Source organism: Adiantum capillus-veneris, chromosome 9, assembly GCF_014529385.1.
Source record: "Adiantum capillus-veneris isolate H3 chromosome 9, ASM1452938v2, whole genome shotgun sequence".
NCBI classification, from domain to species: domain Eukaryota; kingdom Viridiplantae; phylum Streptophyta; class Polypodiopsida; order Polypodiales; family Pteridaceae; genus Adiantum; species Adiantum capillus-veneris.
This window is the reverse complement of record NC_140939.1, coordinates 45,002,958-45,023,619: the sequence shown is the minus strand read 5'-3', so window position 1 is coordinate 45,023,619 and position 20,662 is coordinate 45,002,958.

The window sequence follows — 20,662 nt, the reverse complement described above, 5'->3', positions numbered from 1 at the left end:
AAGTTGACATTGTAGATTTCTCTTTGGGTGAATGTTCTAAACCATATGATTTGGTTCAAGATGTTTCTGTGCAGGGCCCAAAAATCACCTGGCCCCAATTACTCCACCTAGCATCTAGGGTGAGGAGACAATGGACAAAGATGGTTAGCACGAGACGACCAAAGCCAAAGATAGCTGGGGCTATCTCTGGGAGGAATCTATATGACATACTACCAATGATGGATGCTTACATCAAAGGGCAACACATCTCCAATATCTACATCGATGGTGGCGCACAAATATGCGTCATGAGTGAAAAAATGATGCACCGTTTGGTTTCAGAGGTGAGTCGGCCGGCACCATGCCGAGCCAAAATGGCAAATAATGTAAAAGTTCAATGTGTTGGTGTTATAAATGCAGTTAGGATAAAGGCATTCAACACCGAGGTAGATGTGGACATCTTTGTCATGCCACACAAAGGGGAGGGCTATCCTATCATTATAGGGAGGCCTTGGCTTATGGCTATGAGAGCTAAGCAGGACTGGGACACCGGCATAATCCAAATGAGAGATGCCAAAGGGAAGCCAATACTTTACGACATGAAGACAGGTCGGCAATGCGACATGGATCTAGAAACCTCTATGGATGAGTTTTCTAGTGGTGACTCTTTAACCACTTCAGAGGAGGAGTCAACAGGGAGTGAAGGAACTGATAGCTCCATTGAGGTAATGGGCCTCACATTCAACCACAACAAGGTGGACCCTTCAAATTTGCAACCACAGGTGAAAGTGGTGAAGACACTTCAACTACCCCTATGGCACGAGATTGGTGGAAGACGACAAAAAGTTATATTGACCACCACTTGGCAAGTCCTTTCTAGAGAAAGACTCATGCAGAGAAATGCAATTGAGGTCTACTGGCACTTTAGGTATTCCTTTCTAATTTTTAACATTGTGTGTAACATTAAGTTGGGAAGCTCTTTAAGTTGGGTTGCGACAGGAGTGGAAGGATTGACATCAACAACCAGTGGAATCAATCTAGGACACACCAATCAAGGAAGAATGGTTTTGCATACTAGTGGTAACATGGAGTCATTTTTCAAAATGTGGTTTGCAGTTTATCTTTTGTACATGGTGGGCTCTCTTGTGAAACAGGCATCAACCATGCAATCTATCCATGTGGGAAACAAGTCTCTATCAATTTGGTATGAAGAAGGACAACAAGCAAGATATGAGGATGATGGTTTCTTACTCCCTTTTGGCTATGTGTCTGAACGAGGAAGCCATGCATGGTGACTCTTTGGAATACTTTCAAGGACTGATCAAGTTCTTTCCATACCTTCTATCACTTATGCAAGAGTTAATTCTTGTGCAGCTTGTGTACTCAAGAATCATTTTAAGTGTGATCTTATGAAGAAGGCATTATTGCATACAATGGATTTACGCATAGTATGGGACCCAGGTGGACACCAAAAATAACTTTGGGGAGCCTCATGCTTCCAAGGGATCCATTATTCTCTACAAGGATCTACCAGCCACAAGGGAGAAATCCTACTCTATTTCAATATGCTCCAGAAGTACAGAGCTAGAGGCATGAATACCGCTAGCCTTAGGGGGGAGGGCTAATGAGGCATGCTTTTCCATGCATGGGAACCCCCCATATATTGTTTCTCTTTCACCAAAAATATTTCCTATTATATAAGTTACTTTTGATTTTTTCTTCCCTTTTTCACAAACGTTTTAGCCTTTATTAAATAAATAAAACTTATGCTAATCAATCACGATGTAGCATAAATAAGTAAGCTTTCTTTGTTGATCTCTCTTTTGACCTTAAATATTAAATATATATATTCTAAATTACATTATATAGTTTAGTATTTTCTAATATATTTTTCATGTATATATTATTCCACCCTACCAAATATTTTATTCACTAGTTTTCATTTTCAAACCTCAACCCCACTTTCAAATTTAAAAAATACCTCCATCTAGATGATTGCCAATCTTTTCAAAACTCTAGGTCATGTTTTCATACACATGAAGGAGCTTACACTTGAAGGCAAGAGAGAAGTCCACTCAAAGGGGACCACCAAAAGACCTTTGTAGCCACAAATAATACATTATTTGGCTGAATTTTTTAAGTAGAGAAGAACCCGGAATCTGAAGGAGCATTGAACATAAAAGATGTAGCTCGTGATCTCAACTTTTAGCTCAATTTTTTCAGAATTTTTGGAGTTATGAACACGGAGATATGATTTTTGTCGTGGACCCCAGTTTTCTCGTGTAATGGTGACACACGCCATCCCCAATTTTCTTCCCTCGAGAATGGCTATGGTTCTACGAGTCTTCAAGCATGATTACAAGAGACAAGGCTCTTTTAATGAGGTCTTGGCAAGTCTAGAGTGATTCTATCACCATTTTTGGAGGATCCATCCTCATCAACAACTATCCACCTTCGAAAACCTCTCTTGTAAATTTCTTACCTCTCTCTTCTCTCCCTAATAAGGTTATGTCTCTAGCCAAAGCTAGACTATTGTAAATATCTCCTATCCTCTACATCCTACCCACATTCTCTCTCTATTGACTCTGGTATTTTAAATAATGAGGAGACAAGATGAGAGCCACAGTCACATGCACCCCATTTTCCTAGTCACCAAAGTGGGACACTCACCTCAAATAGAAATATTGCTAAATCCTTCCCTCCTTCCCTATGTAAGGAGGCCATGAGAGCTCACTTTGGGGGGGAGGGGGGGGGGGGCGGGGGGGGGGGGGGGGGAAGAACACACACACACACACACACACACACCTATCCATACACACTCTTGTGCTACATGCTTGTAGCATGAACCCTAATCACATAATTACAACACCATCATCATCACCATCACCATGCACAAAAGATGAGCACCACACCTCCACACCACTTGTAATTAAGGGTTGAAGGCACAATTTCAAGAAGAAGAAGGGTGGACACACTCATGATATTCCTCGCCATCAACTCCCATCTCTCCATTATGCCTCCTACGATCTTGTTCCCTTCTCATTTTCGTGCCATACGCTACCTATTGTATTCATCTTTTGCAAGGAATCAACACACTCCATCTTGGTTCCATACTTTGTGTCGCTTTGGATACATCTCATATTGAGTATAGTATATGCTTGTTCCTTGCCATTTTTTTCTGCTTATGTTAAGGTGTGCGGATTCGCCACCATACACACACACACTCTCTCTCTCCCTCTCATATTCCTATCATCTTGCTACTTCCAGCTTGAGGTGTGAGGATCCGCCACCTCTTGTATGAGAAGTGAGCATACTTGCATGTATTCCTGACCTCGTTATCTTCCTTACTACATGCACGAGTAGCGAGCCCATTCTCACTCACTCACCACTCCTCTCACCTTATTCTCTGACCACCCCATTCCACATTTGGACGTGGATCTTGAAATTGTTTTTCATGGAATGTTTCATTGTGTATATGTATGCATCCTAGCCGCATATCTTGCTAGGTGGTGCCCCTATTGCGTATTCCCCATGATGAGGCCATTGTGCACAGTCTTGGTGTAGAGGACACCGGGTCTATTTTTCACTTCCGTCTCTCAGTGCCATTAGAATAGGGTGTTGTACATTCATCATCTAATCACTATATTCATCCATAATCTCCCTCAATACTCAAGAGAAATCTGCTTTAGTGGTAATCAACTCATTGGAGGAAGTGAATACCACCTACCAACAAACAATCCAAGCAAAACCCCCCCCTTTATCACTAGTATAGGGTAAATATGACCCTCCTTTGTACACTAATACAATTTTCAATTCAAAAGAATATGATAACCCCAACTTACTTTCTAAAATTTAAACTCAAGTGCCCTTTCGTAGGAGGATGAACCAAAGAGAAAATCCTTATGAAATAAAATATTTATGACCTTTTTTTAGAAATGTATAGTTTTCAAGAAGAACCGTTAGTTATTTAACAGATCATGTACTAAACAAGAACTTCTTTGGGAAAAAAAAATATGCCCTTTTCTTTAGAAATGTATAGTTTCCAAGAAGAACCAAGTTAGTTATTTGAAAAATCAAGTACTACACAAGAACTTCTTTGGGAAAAATAAATTAGATAGAAAGTTGCACTAGTACTTCTTGTATCTACCTATCTATTGTTTTAGAAACATAGAGGATATGAATGTTATTTAGTTGGGTAGTCTTTTTATGAGGCACAACAACTCCCTTCCTTTGCCCCCCTTCCCATTTTTAAGTCAATCAAGAGTCTAACCACCCCCTCCATTATTTTTAAGTTTAGGGGAGCAATTGTTGGCGGCCTACCCTAACTTATTTGTATATGTGGCCTTTCAAAAATCCCCCTTCCCCTCCTCTTATGTGGTATGATATGTTTTTCATGGTCGATCCCTCGAGTTACCACAATTCTCTTTGATATTTTTTTATCTCTCTTAAAGCCACTCTTCTTGGCCTTGATGTCCATTTCTTTTAAGTTATTGGGGACGGTACTGGACATGGGTGTTGGGCCCATTGAGGAGGGTCTTTATTATATTTTTTCCTCATCTCCTCTTGTGTGTGCTTCTCTTTAAGAGTCAACTTGCCTTTTTTCTTCTTTGCACATTTTTCAAGACATTGAAAAAACTTTGCCAAGGCTGGAGTTGTTAGCTACACCTTGTTAGGTAGGCCTTCTCTCTACCTTTTCTCTTGCTTGTAGATTGTCAAGGCGGGTTCTCTTGGTTGTTCTGTCATCCTCTACCCTATCCCACTACTCTTGATCCTTCATTCTTGTTTCTCTTTCATTCTTGTTTCCTTCTCTCGCTTCTTTTTTTTATTCCTCTTTCTTTGGCTTCTCTTTGGCTCACTTGATTTGATTTTCTTCTCTTGATTTTGATTTTGGGTCACCAAGTATGACCTTCTTAACATTTTTTAAAAATTTTGTGGTGTGCATTGATTGGTTTCTTGGGTTGCACTATCTCTGCATTCAGGAAAGAGCACTGATATTTTGGTTCAATGCTCACTTAGGTGACCCTTGTTTCCTCCTTCACACTTCTTTTTTCTTGAGCTCCTTTCGTCTCCTCAACCCTTCTCTTCTCCTCTAAATCAAGAGTTCTCTTCCCATTTTAAGTATAGAATACAGAGGTGGGGGATATGGAAAGGGTGCATGGGTGGCATATATTAATGGTGGAAGATCATAAAAAACATTTCATATGCTTGATGAATCCTCCGTATTCAATGGTGGTGGAGGAATTAGGGCTTCAAGAGAAAGTCGTGAATCTTGTGGATGCTGGACCACCACTATTGGAGGTTGCAGGTTCTCTATAGTGGACTCCACTTGCATGGGTGGTTGTGTATTGATAGACTTGCTATGTGGTTGAGATTGCAGGTTTGATGTAGTGGATTCCGCATGAGATGACCGTTGTGGATTTACTATGTTATGATGGATGGAGGTGTTATTGGTGTGCATAATGGTTTTGAGATCTATGTTATCCATGGAATGCAAGAGATGTTTTTGTGCTCAAGAGAGTGGCTTAAACGTGCAAATAATAAATGAACTAACACTACAAGAAGTCACTTAAATTTCGGCGCCAAATTACTGGCGTCATTACTGGCAGGCGTCAGTATATATGCAGGTATTATGGAGAGAGTTGAACATTTTTTTTAAAACCATTTTTAAATTTTTGACGCTTGTACCGATGTATTTTTCAGCGCTTATAAAGATATGTATTCCAAGGCCTCTTTTGATGTTTATTTCGCACCTGCACTAGCGCTTGTACCGATGGACCCTACAAAAATCGAATCCACGGGTCTTTCCTTGTGCATTTCTCTAGTTTGTGCGCCTATTCTCTTGCTCTCATCCTCCTCACCTACTATAGATCTAGTGCCCAACAACTTGCTGGAGGTGAGAATCTTGCTTGTGGACTACTCCTTAGCATCAAGGTGAGATTCTTTTCAAGTTTTCTTGTAGGTTTAGGGTTTATGGTTTAACTTATTGTGTGTGTGTGTGTGTTTGCGTGCACATTTTTTGCAGGTTTGAAGACATTTACAAGACCTTTTCTTGCTCAAATAGGCCATATGTGAGTGCTCAAAAGTTTTATGCATATTAAACTAATTTAAAATTATATTGTAAATTGAAAAAAACAATTTCATTATTTAAGATTTCAATGCTTAAATTTTTATACAGTTTTGTTTAGAAATTATGCTTTGGAAAAAAATTGTTTTGAAATTATGGTTTGGGGTAATTTTGATTTGAAATTATGCTACGGGGAAATTTTGTTTTGAAATTATGCGTTGAACAAAATTTGTTTCAAAATTATGCTATGGAAAAATTTTGTTTCGAAACTAAAAATGATAAAGTAAACAAATAACCCAAATAAGAAAGAGTTTGTAATCCTTTCACAATTAAATACCTCATAGAATCCACCAAATATATATGCACTATTGGCTTCCCCTCATATAGGAGCCTCACAAAATGTACAACATACATTATGGTGGGAAAATTTGAGAGGTATACTACCCCCCCCCCCCCCCCCCCCCCCTCCCTCAATGTACACCCAAAGATGCTTTATGTTTATCGTGCACCAACTATGAGTTGATGAAAGTGTCAAAGTAGTTGGTCGATCCCAAGAGCTTTGATGAAGATATCTACCCAATTATCTTTGATAGGAAAATAATCTAGCTCCACAATCTCATCCTCAATAATATTTTGAATATGATGATACTGAACCTTAATATGCTTTGTGTGTGCATTCTTCATGGAATACATGGTTCTTAGAAATCACCATGCAACTCTAGTTGTCACATTGAAGTGTTGTTGTTGCTGAATCAACAGGAATATCTAAGTCCATTAGAATTCTCTTCATCCAAACTACTTCACAAGGTACAAAATACAAGCAGGTTTATACTCGACCTCTGTTGAAGAAAGGGCATTGGTTGGTTTCTTTTTAGTGATCCAAGAAAACACTACAAACCCAAGTGAGAAACAATATCTACAAATTGACTTTCTAGAATCTCCTACCCAATCAAAGTCACAATACCCACTTAGGGTATTTTTGTCAATGCCATATAGAATTCCATGGTCCAAACCAGCTTTCATATACTTTAAAATATGCATACCTGCCTTCCAATGAGATTCTCTAGGCTGTTTCAAAGACCTACTGAAAAGACTGACTCCAAAACAACAAGTGTCTGGTCTAGTATTACACAAGAAAATCAAAATTCTCAATCACTAGCTTCCTGTACTTTTTGATAATGATTAAGGAAGAAGAATCTTCCATGGAGAGTTTCATATTCACTTCCATTGGAGTGATCATAGTTTTACAATCCACCATCCCAAATGCTTTTGGAATTTGTGTTACATACTTTTGTTGAGAGATGAAGATGCCCTTTCTAGATTGTCAAACCTCAATCCCCAAACAATAATGCAAAAATCGTGATTCTTATATTTCAATTTCAAAAGATATTCATTTCTATCGAAGATTGTTCATATGTTTGCAGCTAAAGCCTTATCCCTATATGAGCTCACAAAGAAAGGGAATAAATACATCTAGACTGAAGAATTTGAGAAAAGTTTTCAATGCTTTAAAGATGGGATTAGCAGGAAGACGATCCTTCACCATCCCAACTGGGATATTATATTTCATGTACATATTGACGCTTCAAGAATGGAGATGGGTGCTATGCTCTGTCAGACTGATGGCAAGAAAAGCTACATATTCTACTTTACTAGTCATAGATTCAGTTCAGTAGAACAAGGATATTCAACAACAAAGAGGGAGGCACTGGGAATGGTGTTTAGTACAACCAAATTCAGACATTATCTATTGGGAAAACTATTCCATTTTTATGTTGATCACTAGGATTTATTGTTTTTTATTTATAAAGAGATCATACAAGGAAGGTTAATCACGTGGATAATGTTCCTAATGGGGTTCGAATTCAAAATCTTTCACAAGCTAGGAAAGTCACATTGCGGGGCTGATTTTCTTTCTAGAAGCACTGAGGGCTATTCCAAAATATCCTTGATAGATGAGCTAGTAGATGCTGAATTGTTTCAAAGAATAGTTAAGGAAGAGCCAGACCCAGAATGTCAAGAAGTGTATGATTTTCTTTAGCTTAGAAAATTCCCAAAAGGTTGGACTCAAAACAAGGAAAAGACACTAGTTATTAGAAGTTTGAAGTTCACCATAACTAATGGAGCACTTTATAGGTTGAGAATTAATGGTGTACTTCAGCATTGTGTGCCATTAAAGGATGAATGCAGGTTGTCACCAAAGCACATAATGGTGATGCAGGCGATCATTTTCAGTCAATATCACATATAAGAAAATCCTTCAAGCTAGATTATGGTGTCGATCGATGATAGCTGACATCGGAGCGTTTTGTAAGACCCGTGATGTATGCCAAAGGATGGGTAGACCTACAACAAATGACATGACACCTCTAAGAGTTTTTATGAAATGGGGATTTGACTTCATAGGACCATTCAAGAAGGTGGTCCTACCAGGAAGAACAAGTACACCATTATGGCTACATGCTATGTACGCAAATGGTGGAGGCCAAAGCTCTACCAGATAATACTACTAGGTCAACTACTTCATTTATCTATGAAAATATCATTGGTAGATATGGTTGTCCTATTGAAATAGTATCAAACTAGCGCACTCATTTCATTAATGATACAATGGAAATTCTTATGGAAATGTTTTCACTCAAACACAAGAAGTCAATGCCATATTATCCCAGATGCAATGGTCAGGTTGAAAGCAGTAATAAAACCATCAAAACCGTTCTTACGAAGATTTGCTAGAAGTAGCCACACAAGTGGGATACCAGACTCTAGGTAGCGTTATGGGCCTACCAAATTGCTTATAAAGTCACTATGAGAATGACTCCATTTCAATTGGTATATGGAATAGAAGCAGTAGTGCCCATCAAATTTGTCATTCCAAGTTTAAGATTGGCAATTGAACATGGATGGATTTTAAGAAGAATTTGAAGCAAGAATTGGATGATCTACTACAATTGGATAAGATACAGCAGAGGGCTACATTGGAACAAGAATGGGTGCAACAAAGGAGTAAGAATTGGCATTGTAGTACGATAAAGGTCAAAGAGTTCCACATAGATGATCTATTTCTGCTCTACAAGTCCAAATTGAACCAAAGAAATCAAACTTGAAAATAGCGTGATTAGGACCCTATGAGGTTGATTGGGTATTCTTGAATGGAACAGTGAGACTCAGAGATTTGTCGGGTCTACTATGTCTTGGAGTATACAATGGGGCCAAGATTAAGCTATATTATTCCAGAACAAAAGGGGTTCCAGTTGAGCCAAAACCAGAAACAAAAGGAAAACTACTAGACTTGTTCTTTGTTAGTTCAATTATGGAACCAGTAGATGAGTGAGCATTAGTATCAATGATGGTCTTACAATCAAATGCAGCACCAGTGCAATATCGACATTCATATTCATCACCAGTTCTAGCCATTTGATCAACATAGCTAGAGGTTGTTGGAGCTATATATGGCTCACTCTACTCAACTTGGTCTCACCTATATATTTGTATCTTGTCCTCCGTGTGAATCTGTCTGTGGGAGCGTACATGGTGTGTCTCTTCTCTCATCTCTCTCTTTCTCTCTACATCTCAACATGGAATAAGAGCGGTAATGATCACGTGACGATTAATTCATGGTGATAAAATAGAGTATGTGTATGCAATTCGCATGTAAGATTCAAAATTGCTACAAATCTTATTTTTTTAGGAACGATTCTTAAAAATTGTGGTTGTTTTGTGTTCAGAGTAATATGATTAGTGTTTTTTGTGTTCAGAGTAATATGATTAGTGTTTTTTGTGGCGTTTATTACTAATCTATATAATGTATCTTTGATTAAGTTTTCTTGTTGATTTGCCTTTTGACACCCTGAACTTTGTCTCAATTTTTGGGTGTCTTCTGCTCAAATTTGGAGAAACTATCTCCTCGAGCTCTTCAATTTGAGTTCTAGGTTTGCATCAATCGGAGTTCGCAACAGAAAGTTATGCTGGTTTTACTACAATGGAGCTTGATACAGGTTTTGTCCTTGTGCATCTTCATGAAGTGTCCGCAACCGTTTTGTTAATTTTAGCATCATTTTTTAAAGAGAATTTAGCTTTTCGCTATTCATATTGCGGCCGTCAATCTTGAGTCTCATGTCACGTCTCATGTCACTCTATTTTGAATTAACGTCTCTTTTTTCCTGCTTTTTTGGGTGACATTGCTACATATTTTGACATTTATTAAGCATTCTTCTTGCGTTTATCATTGACAGAACACAGTCTTCATATTTCTCTCATCCTCAATTTTCCTCAATTGCAGCCTTCACATATATGTGTGCTGATTCTGAGATCTTAGCTTATACGTTGTTGGGAAACAAACAAACTGAAACACCTCTATAGCGATGTCACCCAAGAGCGTTGAAAGATAACTAAAAGACACCAAAAGCTTTGAAAAATCCCCTTGAAACACCACAAGCCCAATAGGAGTAGACCCTTGGGAATTTACTAGCGGTCGCCCACCCAAGAGACTATGTCACATAGGAGCAAAACCCTGCCAAAGCATGTATTTACAGCACACGCCGACCAATTCATATGAAGACAAGAGCCTCTCCTTTCACAATTAAACATCACAAATCCACAAATTCAATATCAATTCCACAATTCATACATACATGCCCTCCAATTCTGTCAGCACACAATTTGCCACTAGGCTGCCATAGCCATAACCGTGCAGAGAACTAGTCATAACCTGATGAGCACAACTCCAATTGGGGCACTTTAAAGCTTGAGAGAAATCTTGAAAAATAACTAAAGAGAAATATTTAGATGACAAAATTTGATTCCATACGCCACCATGAGCAAAATTGACGTGAACAGAAAGCTGTCCCATCACGACTACACGTAGAGAAGGCTAGTCGGGGCAAAAACATGCATCCAAAAGCATCAAGAAGCCACAACGAGATAAAACCTGAAAATTTCTGATTTTTGGCTGAACTTTTTTAAGTTTTTACATGAGTTTAAGTTATATACAAGTCTCACTTCAAAACCCTCACTCACGGGCACTTACAGTAGCCCGACAGATGTCACTAGACTAGCGACTTGCAGTGCATGTAGATGTGCTTGCTCTAAAAAACCCACAAAAATAAATCCCACACGCCCTTTTGACATCGGGCGTCATGTCCATATGTACAAATTTACAAAAAACGGGGTGTCCAAAATGCGCCCAACATAGTTTGCCACACCCCAGCCTTCTAGATCATTCATGATCAGCAGCACAAAAGAGATCCTATAAACCACATGAGGGAGCCTTCACTTCATCCTTATCACTAGAAACATAATCAAAAAATTCTTCAAAAGAAGGCTCATCCTCAATCACAGTCATCAACCTTGCATATATTTCTTCAACCTGTAGCCATTCACAGGTGCTTTATTTGGGTACCATCCAAGTCAGCAAGCTGATATGTGCCTTTGGAAACCTGTTTAAGACCAAGAAAGGACCTTGCCACTTGATTTGAAATTTCTTTTGAAAAGTGCTATCAAGATTACTATTGTAATGAAGCACCATGTCACCCTTCTTGATGTCCTTGTCCTTTACCTTCTCATTTGCCTTTGCTTGATTCTTCTTCAAGACTTGCTCATAATGCTCAAAAGCTAACACCCTATCCAATTGTACACATTGCAAATATAAAAGTATTTCCTTGAATGCATCCTTGGGCTCTTATTCAAGCTTTAGCGTCATCTTCAAGGCTAGTATCTCCACCTCAATAGGAAGTAAAGCCTCTTTGCCAAAAACTAGATGGAAGGGAGAAAAACCAGTACCTGATTTGATGGCCATCCTGTAAGCCCATAGAGCACAAGGTAGCTCTAAATCCAAGTCTTCACATTTTTCCTTGTCATATTTGTAAGCATCCTTATGATCTCTCCATTAAACCTTTCATTCATGTCATTGCATTGAGGATAATATGGAGTAGTAAACCTGTGATGCACATGAAGCTTTTCACATAGATAATCCACCAACTCTCCCCTGAAACCTGGACCCTTGTCAGAAAGTAACTCCAATGGCATGCCAAATTTGCAGCAAATATCTTCATATATGAATAAGGAAACATATTTACTCGTGATTGTTGGAGCTATATATGGCTCACTCTACTCAACTTGGTCTCACCTATATATTTGTATCTTGTCCTCAATATGAATCAGTCTTTGGGAGCGTATATGGTGTGTCTCTTGTCTGGTCTCTCTCTCTTTCTCTCTACATCTCAACATGGTATCAGAGCAGTAACGATCATGCGCCGATTCAATTCATGGTGACAAAACAGTATGTGTATGCGATTTGCATGTAAGATTCAAAAATTGCTACAAATTTTATTTTTGAGCATTGATTCTTGTTAATTGTGGTTGTTTTGTATTAAGAAGAATATGATTAGTGTTTTGTGTGACGTTTATTGCTAATCAATCTAATCGTTGATTACGTTTTCTTGTTGATGACACCATGAACTTCATCTCAATTTTTCTTGCTGTTCTGCTCAAAATTTGGAGAAACGGGAAAAGCGCAATGGAGCGTAGCGCAATGGCACGCAATGGCACTTTTCATCCAAAACTTGTTCGTCTCCTCGAGCTCTTCGATTTGAGTTCTAGGTTTGCGTCAATCGGAGTTCGCAGCAGAAAGTTATGCTGTTTTTACTGCAATTGAGCTTGACGCAGCTTTCTTCGTCCTACTTCTTCGTGAAGCGTCCGCGATCGTTTTTCTTATTTTGGCGTTAACTTTTTCGAGAAGATTTAGCTTTTTGCTATTCATATTGTGGCCGTCAATCTTGCGTCTCACGCCACTCTATTTTGAGGACTCTTTTATTATTAACGTCTCCTTTACCCTGCCGTTTTTGGGTGACGTCTCTCACATCTTTGGAAGTTCCTTGAGCATCCTTCTTACGTTTATCGTTGACAGAACGCAGTCCTTATATCTCTCTCATTCTCAATTGCGGCCTTCACCATATATGGTGTGCAAATTCTGCGATCTTATCTTATACGTCTTCTCGCAACAAGATATGGCTATGAATATTCTCGTCAACGGCTTTCCTTCTGGCCAGCGTTCTGTTCCTCCTTTCCAAGGTCAAGGTTTTCCAGGCTGGAAAACAAAGATGTTGTTAATTCTTGAAGGCGATGAACTCTCCGATGTTGTTCTTGGAAATCGTGTTTGTTCGCCTCAGCCTGTTGATACGGATAATGATAACGTGCTTATCACTGAAGGACCTATATTTGAAGATTGGAATGTTGCTTATACGGATTGGAAACGACGTGATAAAGCAGCTCGTCGGTATATTCTTTCTGCTCTTACTGATTCCCTTTTGCTTGATATGTACGAACTGCCTACTTCCCATGACGTATGGAAGTACCTTATTGCAAACTTTCAATGGAAATCTGTCACAGAAATACTTTATTTGAGAGGGTTGCTTAATGTCAAGTTACAATATGAAGTTGGTACTGCCATGACAGGACATATTGAATCTTTCAAATCTATTATTAATCAACTTGCTGCTGCCGGTGATCCTGTTCCACAAAAGCAACTGATTACACTTCTCCTTGATACGGTGAAGGACTCTTCTTATGATAACATTGTTACTATTCTCTCTAATAAAGATGGTCTTGATTTTGACCAAGCCTGCATGTCTTTAATTGAATACTCTCAACGTCAAGAACGTTGTAATTCTAGTCATGAAACAGCTATGATTTCACATGAGGAGACTGAGTCACAACAGATGGAACGGGCTTTTTATGCTCGAAAGCGTCCATTTCAACGAGGAAACCGCAGAGGTGGCCGTCGCGGTAATATTTTCTCTCGTCTCAAATTTCCTAATAAGCAATGTTCTTACTGCAACAGAAATGGCCATACTGAAGATGATTGTTGGGCACGTCAATATGATGAAGAACACAATATTACCACAAAACAACCACGTTTATCTAGAGACTCTTCTTCTTCTTCTTGTGAATATTGTGGACGATCTGATCATCCCACTCATATGTGCTATAAGCGTCGATTCGACACAGATCGGAATAGAGCATATGCTACTGAACATCGAAACAACATTGTACCAGAAACAAGCTGCGTCCTATGTTCAGTTGCTCCAGACAGAATACTTCATGTACGCGATGGATCACTTTTTATTGTCGATTCTGGTGCTACAAGAAATATGACATATCAGTCTAAGTGGCTCCATAACTATCATCCACTGCCAGTTCAAGGTGTTGTTTATCTTGCTGATGATACTACTTGTCAAGTAAAGGATATTGGAGACTTATATCTTGGTACCTTATCTTCTTCCACTCGAATTTTGCGAGGAGTATTACATGTACCAGATCTTCAACGTAATCTTCTTTCAGTTGCTAGACTTGTTGATCTTGGTCTGTTTGTTGGGTTTGATCATACCAAATGTCGAATTGAGAAAGATGGACAGATTATAGCCACTGCTCCTCGAAATGGTAATTTGTTTGAACTCTCTCTCAACGATGCTGTAGCAAATGTTGTCACTACTCCAGGTGATCATGATTGCAAAGTATGGCATCACCGTTTTGTTCATGCTAATTTCTCAAAACTCCTTGATCTTCAACGTCGTGATCTTGTTCATGGCATGGATCTTAAAGCTCATCCTCATATGGGAATTTGTGAATTTTGTGCTCTTGGGAAATACAATCGCAAACCCTTTCCTCTTTCAAATACAACTCATTCTCATGACATATTGGATCTTGTTCATACTGATATATGTGGACCTCTACCTTCTTCGAGATCACAATATCGCTACTTCATTACTTTCATTGATGATTTCTCAAGGTATACGACTGTATTTCTACTTAGACAAAAATCTGAAGCCTTATCTGTTTTCAAACAATTCCACAAGGCTGCGGAACTTCAAACTGGTCGTCGCCTTAAGAAGCTTCATAGTGACAATGGAGGCGAATATGTTTCTCGAGAGTTTATGAGTTACTGTGTTGACATTGGAATTCATCATGAACACACTATTCCATATTCGCCTCAACAGAACGGTGTTGCTGAACAAAAGAATCGCACTATTCTCAATGCTGTAAGATGTATGCTGATTCATTCTGGCTTATCTCGTGTTTTTTGGGCTGAAGCTACTTTGACAGCAGTATTTATTCAGAATCATCTTCCTACTACTGCACCCTCTGGTAAGATACCCATCACAGCATGGACAGGTGACATTCCTTCTGTATCTCATTTTCGAACCTTTGGATGTATTGCTTATATTCATGTTCCCAAAGAAACACGAACAAAGCTTGATGCTCCTGGTCTTAAAGTTATTTTTATTGGATATTCTGACACTTCCAAAGGCTAAAAATTCTATGACCCTTCCTCCAAGAAAGTAATTGTGAATCGTGATGCTACTTTTAACGAACAGCTTATGGGAGGCTCATGGTCCATGGATGATTCTGATGATACTAAATCATTGCTTCAAGCTTTTCCATTTCTTTCAGAAGATGAAACTCTTCCTATAGAGCAACTTTCCTCTTCACAACCATCCATTCCGAATGTCGCCAATGATGATATTGATATTTTTGTTGATCTGCCTATTGATTTTGAACATGGCTCATGTCATGTTTATGATGACGATATTGCTGATAATGCTTTTTCTACTTCCGAAGATCCAGTTACTTATGATGAAGCTATCTCTTCACCACAAAAGGATCAATGGCAAGAGGCTATGGAAGCAGAGTACGATTCTCTTATCTCTAAAGGTACATGGATACTAACTGAATTACCTCCTGGTCGTACAGCTATTAAATGTAAGTGGGTGTATAAGACAAAAGTAAAATTAGATGGATCTTTTGACAAGTTCAAGGCACGTTTAGTTGCAAAAGGTTATTCCCAAGTAGCTGGTGTTGATTATCAAGAGACTTTTTCACCAGTTGTTCGCATTACAAGTGTTCGAGTTTTATTGGCATTTGCTATTCAATTTGATTTAGAAGCTCATCAAATGGATGTGCGAACTGCTTTTCTTAATGGTGACTTGGAAGAGGAAATTTATATGGAACAACCAGAAGGGTTTGTTATTCCAGGTAAAGAAGACCTTGTTGCTCAACTCCATAAGGCACTATATGGTCTCAAACAAGCTTCGCGAGCATGGTATACAAAATTTGATCTTTTTCTCACCTCTAAAGGATTCATCTCTTGCTCGTCTGACCCCAACTTATACATAAAACGCCAAGGTAGCAGTTTTGTGATTCTTGCTCTTTATGTGGATGATACCATCCTTGTTTCCAATGATTTGGGATTTCTTCAGCAAGTGAAAAAGTTATTGTCTTCTGCATTTGATATGGTGGATCTTGGAGAGATTCACTCGTGTCTTGGCATTCAAATCCAACGAAACCGTACAAAAGGTATTTTATTCCTTCGACAGTCAAAGTTTATTGTAGATACTATTCAAATTTGGTATGGAATCTGCACATTCAGCCAATACACCTTGTCTTGCAAGCTCTACGAAGAACACTTCTGACAATGGCAGTCAACTTGTCACAAATCAACCTTATGCTAACTTGATTGGATGTATTCAGTTTGTTGGCATGAACACTCGTCCTGATATTCTTTTTGCTGCTAATTATCTTGGACAACATCTTGCATGTCCTTCTCTTAAGCATTGGTCTGCTGCAAAGCGTGTGTTGAAATACTTGAAAGGCACTACAGATTTTGGTTTAGTTTATCGACGACAAATCACATCGGATTCTATGCAATCTCTTTCTCTTTTGGGTTACACAGATGCAGACTGGGCAAGCTCACATTTATCTATGCGATCTACTAGTGGAAATTGCTTCTTTATAAATGGTTGTCTTGTTTCTTGGACTAGCAAGAAACAACGTTGTGTTGCAGTTTCTACGACTGAGTCAGAATATGTTGCGGCATCACTTGCAGCTCGTGAGTTGATTTGGCTTCGACAAATGCTGGTTGATATTGGTCACTCTCCTCTTTCTAGCACACCCTTGCGGTGTGACAACCAAAGTGCTATTAGTCTTGCAAAAGACTATGTTCAACATAATAAGTCAAAGCACATTGCTGTCCATTATCATTATGTCAGGTATGAAGTACGCAAAGGAACCATTATGGTTGAACACTGTCCAAGTGACCAGATGATTGCAGACATTTTGACCAAAGGCCTCAACGAGTCACGTTTCATCCTCTTGCGCTCGGAGCTTGGAGTTGCTTCGACCTCACTCTTTCTAGATTAGCTTCTTTGCTATTGTAATAGCTTTGTACATATGACATTGTAATCTTTTAGCTACCATGCACTATGCACACTCCACATTTGCACATTGTGATCTCTAAGTCACTTGAATATTTGTACATAGATGCACAATTCACTTTCACATCATCATCGCTGGTTCATATTTTCACATTGTATAGGGGCTTGGGTTTTTCCCTTGAACTCCCCAAGGGTTTTTTCATCCAAAGCTAGAGACCTTTGTTTGAGTGGGGGTGTTGGAGCTATATATGGCTCACTCTACTCAACTTGGTCTCACCTATATATTTGTATCTTGTCCTCAATATGAATCAGTCTTTGGGAGCGTATATGGTGTGTCTCTTGTATGGTCTCTCTCTCTTTCTCTCTACATCTCAACAGTGATGTGCTTAACAGCTTTGGCTTCGGTCCACCTAGATAGATAGTCAACAGCAGTAAGTATGTAACATTTGCCTCTAGATGTCATAGGTAGAGGACCTATTGCATCAATACCCCACTTCTCAAACACATCATAAGCCACAATGGTGCCTCTAATTTCTGATTTGAGAACCCTATTTTCCATGCTTTGACACTCTTTGCAAGACTTGCACCAATGATGAACATCGCGTTGAACACTTGGCCACACATAACCCTCTTGCAAGACTTTATGCAAAGTGATCTTTGAAGCAAAGTGACCACCACAAGAACCCTCATGATTTTCCTCTAAAATTTTGTAAATTTCCTCTTTCCAAGGCACGTTTCTCATCACAAGATCAACCCCCTTCATATACAAGGCATCACCAAGTAGCACATACCTTTTGGCACGACATAGGGAGGCTTCTCCAACTCTGATGGAAGCATACCTGTTTGTAGAAACTCTTCCTTCCTCTCTAAAGATTCCCTTCCCAAATAAAGAGGAGAATCAGCCCTTATCACATACAATTGCCCAATTGAAGCTTGAGTTGCACCATATGCTTCTTCATTTTGAGACCTGTCCACATGCCTTAAACTCCAAGCTTCAAAATGCTTAAGCAGATTCTTCACTTGAAAACACATATTTTTCAGATTTGGATTCTTACTTTTCCACACCCCAAGTACTTGCTTAACCACCAAAAGAGCATCACCTCTTACCCTCACATGACAGATGCCAAGCTCAAGGCAAAGGTTGAGACCTTTCTCCAAAGTAGCATACTCAGCTTCATTGTTGCTTTGTGCTGTAAGCTTCAAACTCCTTTTAGTTACCAAAGCACCTTGAGGATCATAAACTACCACACCTCCTGAAGCTTCACCATGCTCTTTTCTGTAAGATCCATCAAAAAACAATAGATAGGCATTGTCTATGTCAGGAGCTTCCATGTGTTGCTTCTTCACTGCATCCTCCCTAAGAAGAAGAGGGCTTTCCTTATAGGTAAGCAAATCAGCCAATGTAGCCCTTGTACTCTCCTCAACAAGAAAAGAGAATTGGAATTCCTGTAGCTCCACAATCCACTTCATCAGCCTCTTTGACAAAGTAGGGCTATTCACCAATTGAGTTAGAAGAGTGTAGCTAGTGAGGAATGTGAATGGTTTAGGGAGAAGGTAGTGCCTAAACCTTCTACATGCATAAATCACGCTTACCATAATGAGCTCCACCTCAGTATAGCCTCTTTCCACCTCTAGATTCACCCTGCTAGCACAATAGATAGGCTTCATGTAGTGGGAATTGTTACCTCGTTGAAGAAGCATAGCTCCAATAGCATCCTCACCTACTGATGGATTCACATAAAACTCCTTATCCCAATTAGGAGCTTGCATAGCAGGAAGAGAAACAAGAACCTCTTTGATACCTTGAAAAACCTCTTCACATTCATTTGTCCATTGTAGAGGATCCAACCTTGCTACTTGTTGTAGAGGATAAAGAAGTTGAGAGGACAAAGGAATGAACCTTGCCATATACTTCACCTTTTGAATAAAAGTAGAAAGTTTCTTTGTATCTTTAGGTGATGGGAGGAGCACCAAAGCCTTCACTTTCTCAGGATCCGCTTCAATCCCATTCTCTGAGATCATATGCCCCAAAAACTTCACTCTTGGTTGAGCAAGATGACACTTCTTTGGGTTGAGTTGACCTCCACTTTAATCATATTGCTTCAATGCCATCCCAAGCTTTGCACAATGATCCTTTCTAGAGCTATAAACACAAAAGTCATCAATAAGATCCTTCACAAACTTGCCAAGAAAGGGAGAGAACACCTTGTTGACGTGCTTTTGATACCACGCACAGCCATTCATAAGACCAAAAGGAAGTACACAATAAAAAAAGCATCCCCATGGCGTGATAAATGTGGTCTTCTTTCGATCTTCCAAAGCCAAGGTGAGCTGAAAATATCCAGAGAATCCATCACATACGCTATACCTCTCATGCCCTGCAATAGAATCAAGTATGTCATCTATGAAAGGAAGAGGGTATGGATCCCTCTTCATGTCTGCGTTTAGAGGCTTAAAATCAACACATATCCCCCACTTTCCATCCTTCTTGGGTGTGACAACAACAGGACTCACCCATTCTAAAGTATTCACAGGACATATGAAACCTGCTTCAAGAAGCTTGTCTACCTCTTTCTTTAAAGCATTAAGTTGTACCTGTCCCATTCTTCTTAGCTTTTGGCGTACGGGCTGAGATCCTTCCTTGAGTGGAATGTGGATTTACTCTCCCTTAAAGCCTCTAATTTCCTCATAAGAAGTGATGAATAAATAGGGAAATTGTTGTATCATATGTAGGTACTCACCCTTCTCGTGACTAGTCAAGTCGGGAGACAACATACCTTGTATCAGCTCCTGTTTGACATTAGGTTGAACTTTGGGTTGCATCAGCTCTTCAATTTGCTCATAAGGACCAGAGATATCCTCATTCTCGATAAGGCCAAGAAATCTTTGTTTCTCATCATGCTCTTCTTCAAGAAACAAGGAGGAAACATCTAGTTCACTATCACAACTATCTTCCACTTCACTGCCATCATCCCCATTGTCTTCTTCTTCACTTGAGGACTCTTCTTCATCACTTTTCTCATCAAAATAAGCATCCAAAGATTGCTTGCTAGCGATGTCAAACCTCTTCTTATCACCCCTTCTATTGTAGAGAGTGATGGTACCATGTCCCCAATCCTGTATAGCTTTGGTTGCCTATAACCATGGTCTTCCAAGGATGAGAGGGAAAGCACCAATACCCGTGGGCATAACATGGCAATTGACCAGAACTTTAACATCAAATACATCCACCTCCAAGTCCTTTACAACTCCCAAGTACCTCACCCTTGATTGGTTGGCAAGCTTTATGCGAAAACTTGAATTCTTCACCATGTTGAGTCCCAACTTTGATACACAAGCTTGAGTAATAACACATACCTGTGCACCTCCATCAATATAAGCCTCTTCAATGTACTTCCTCTTATGCCAT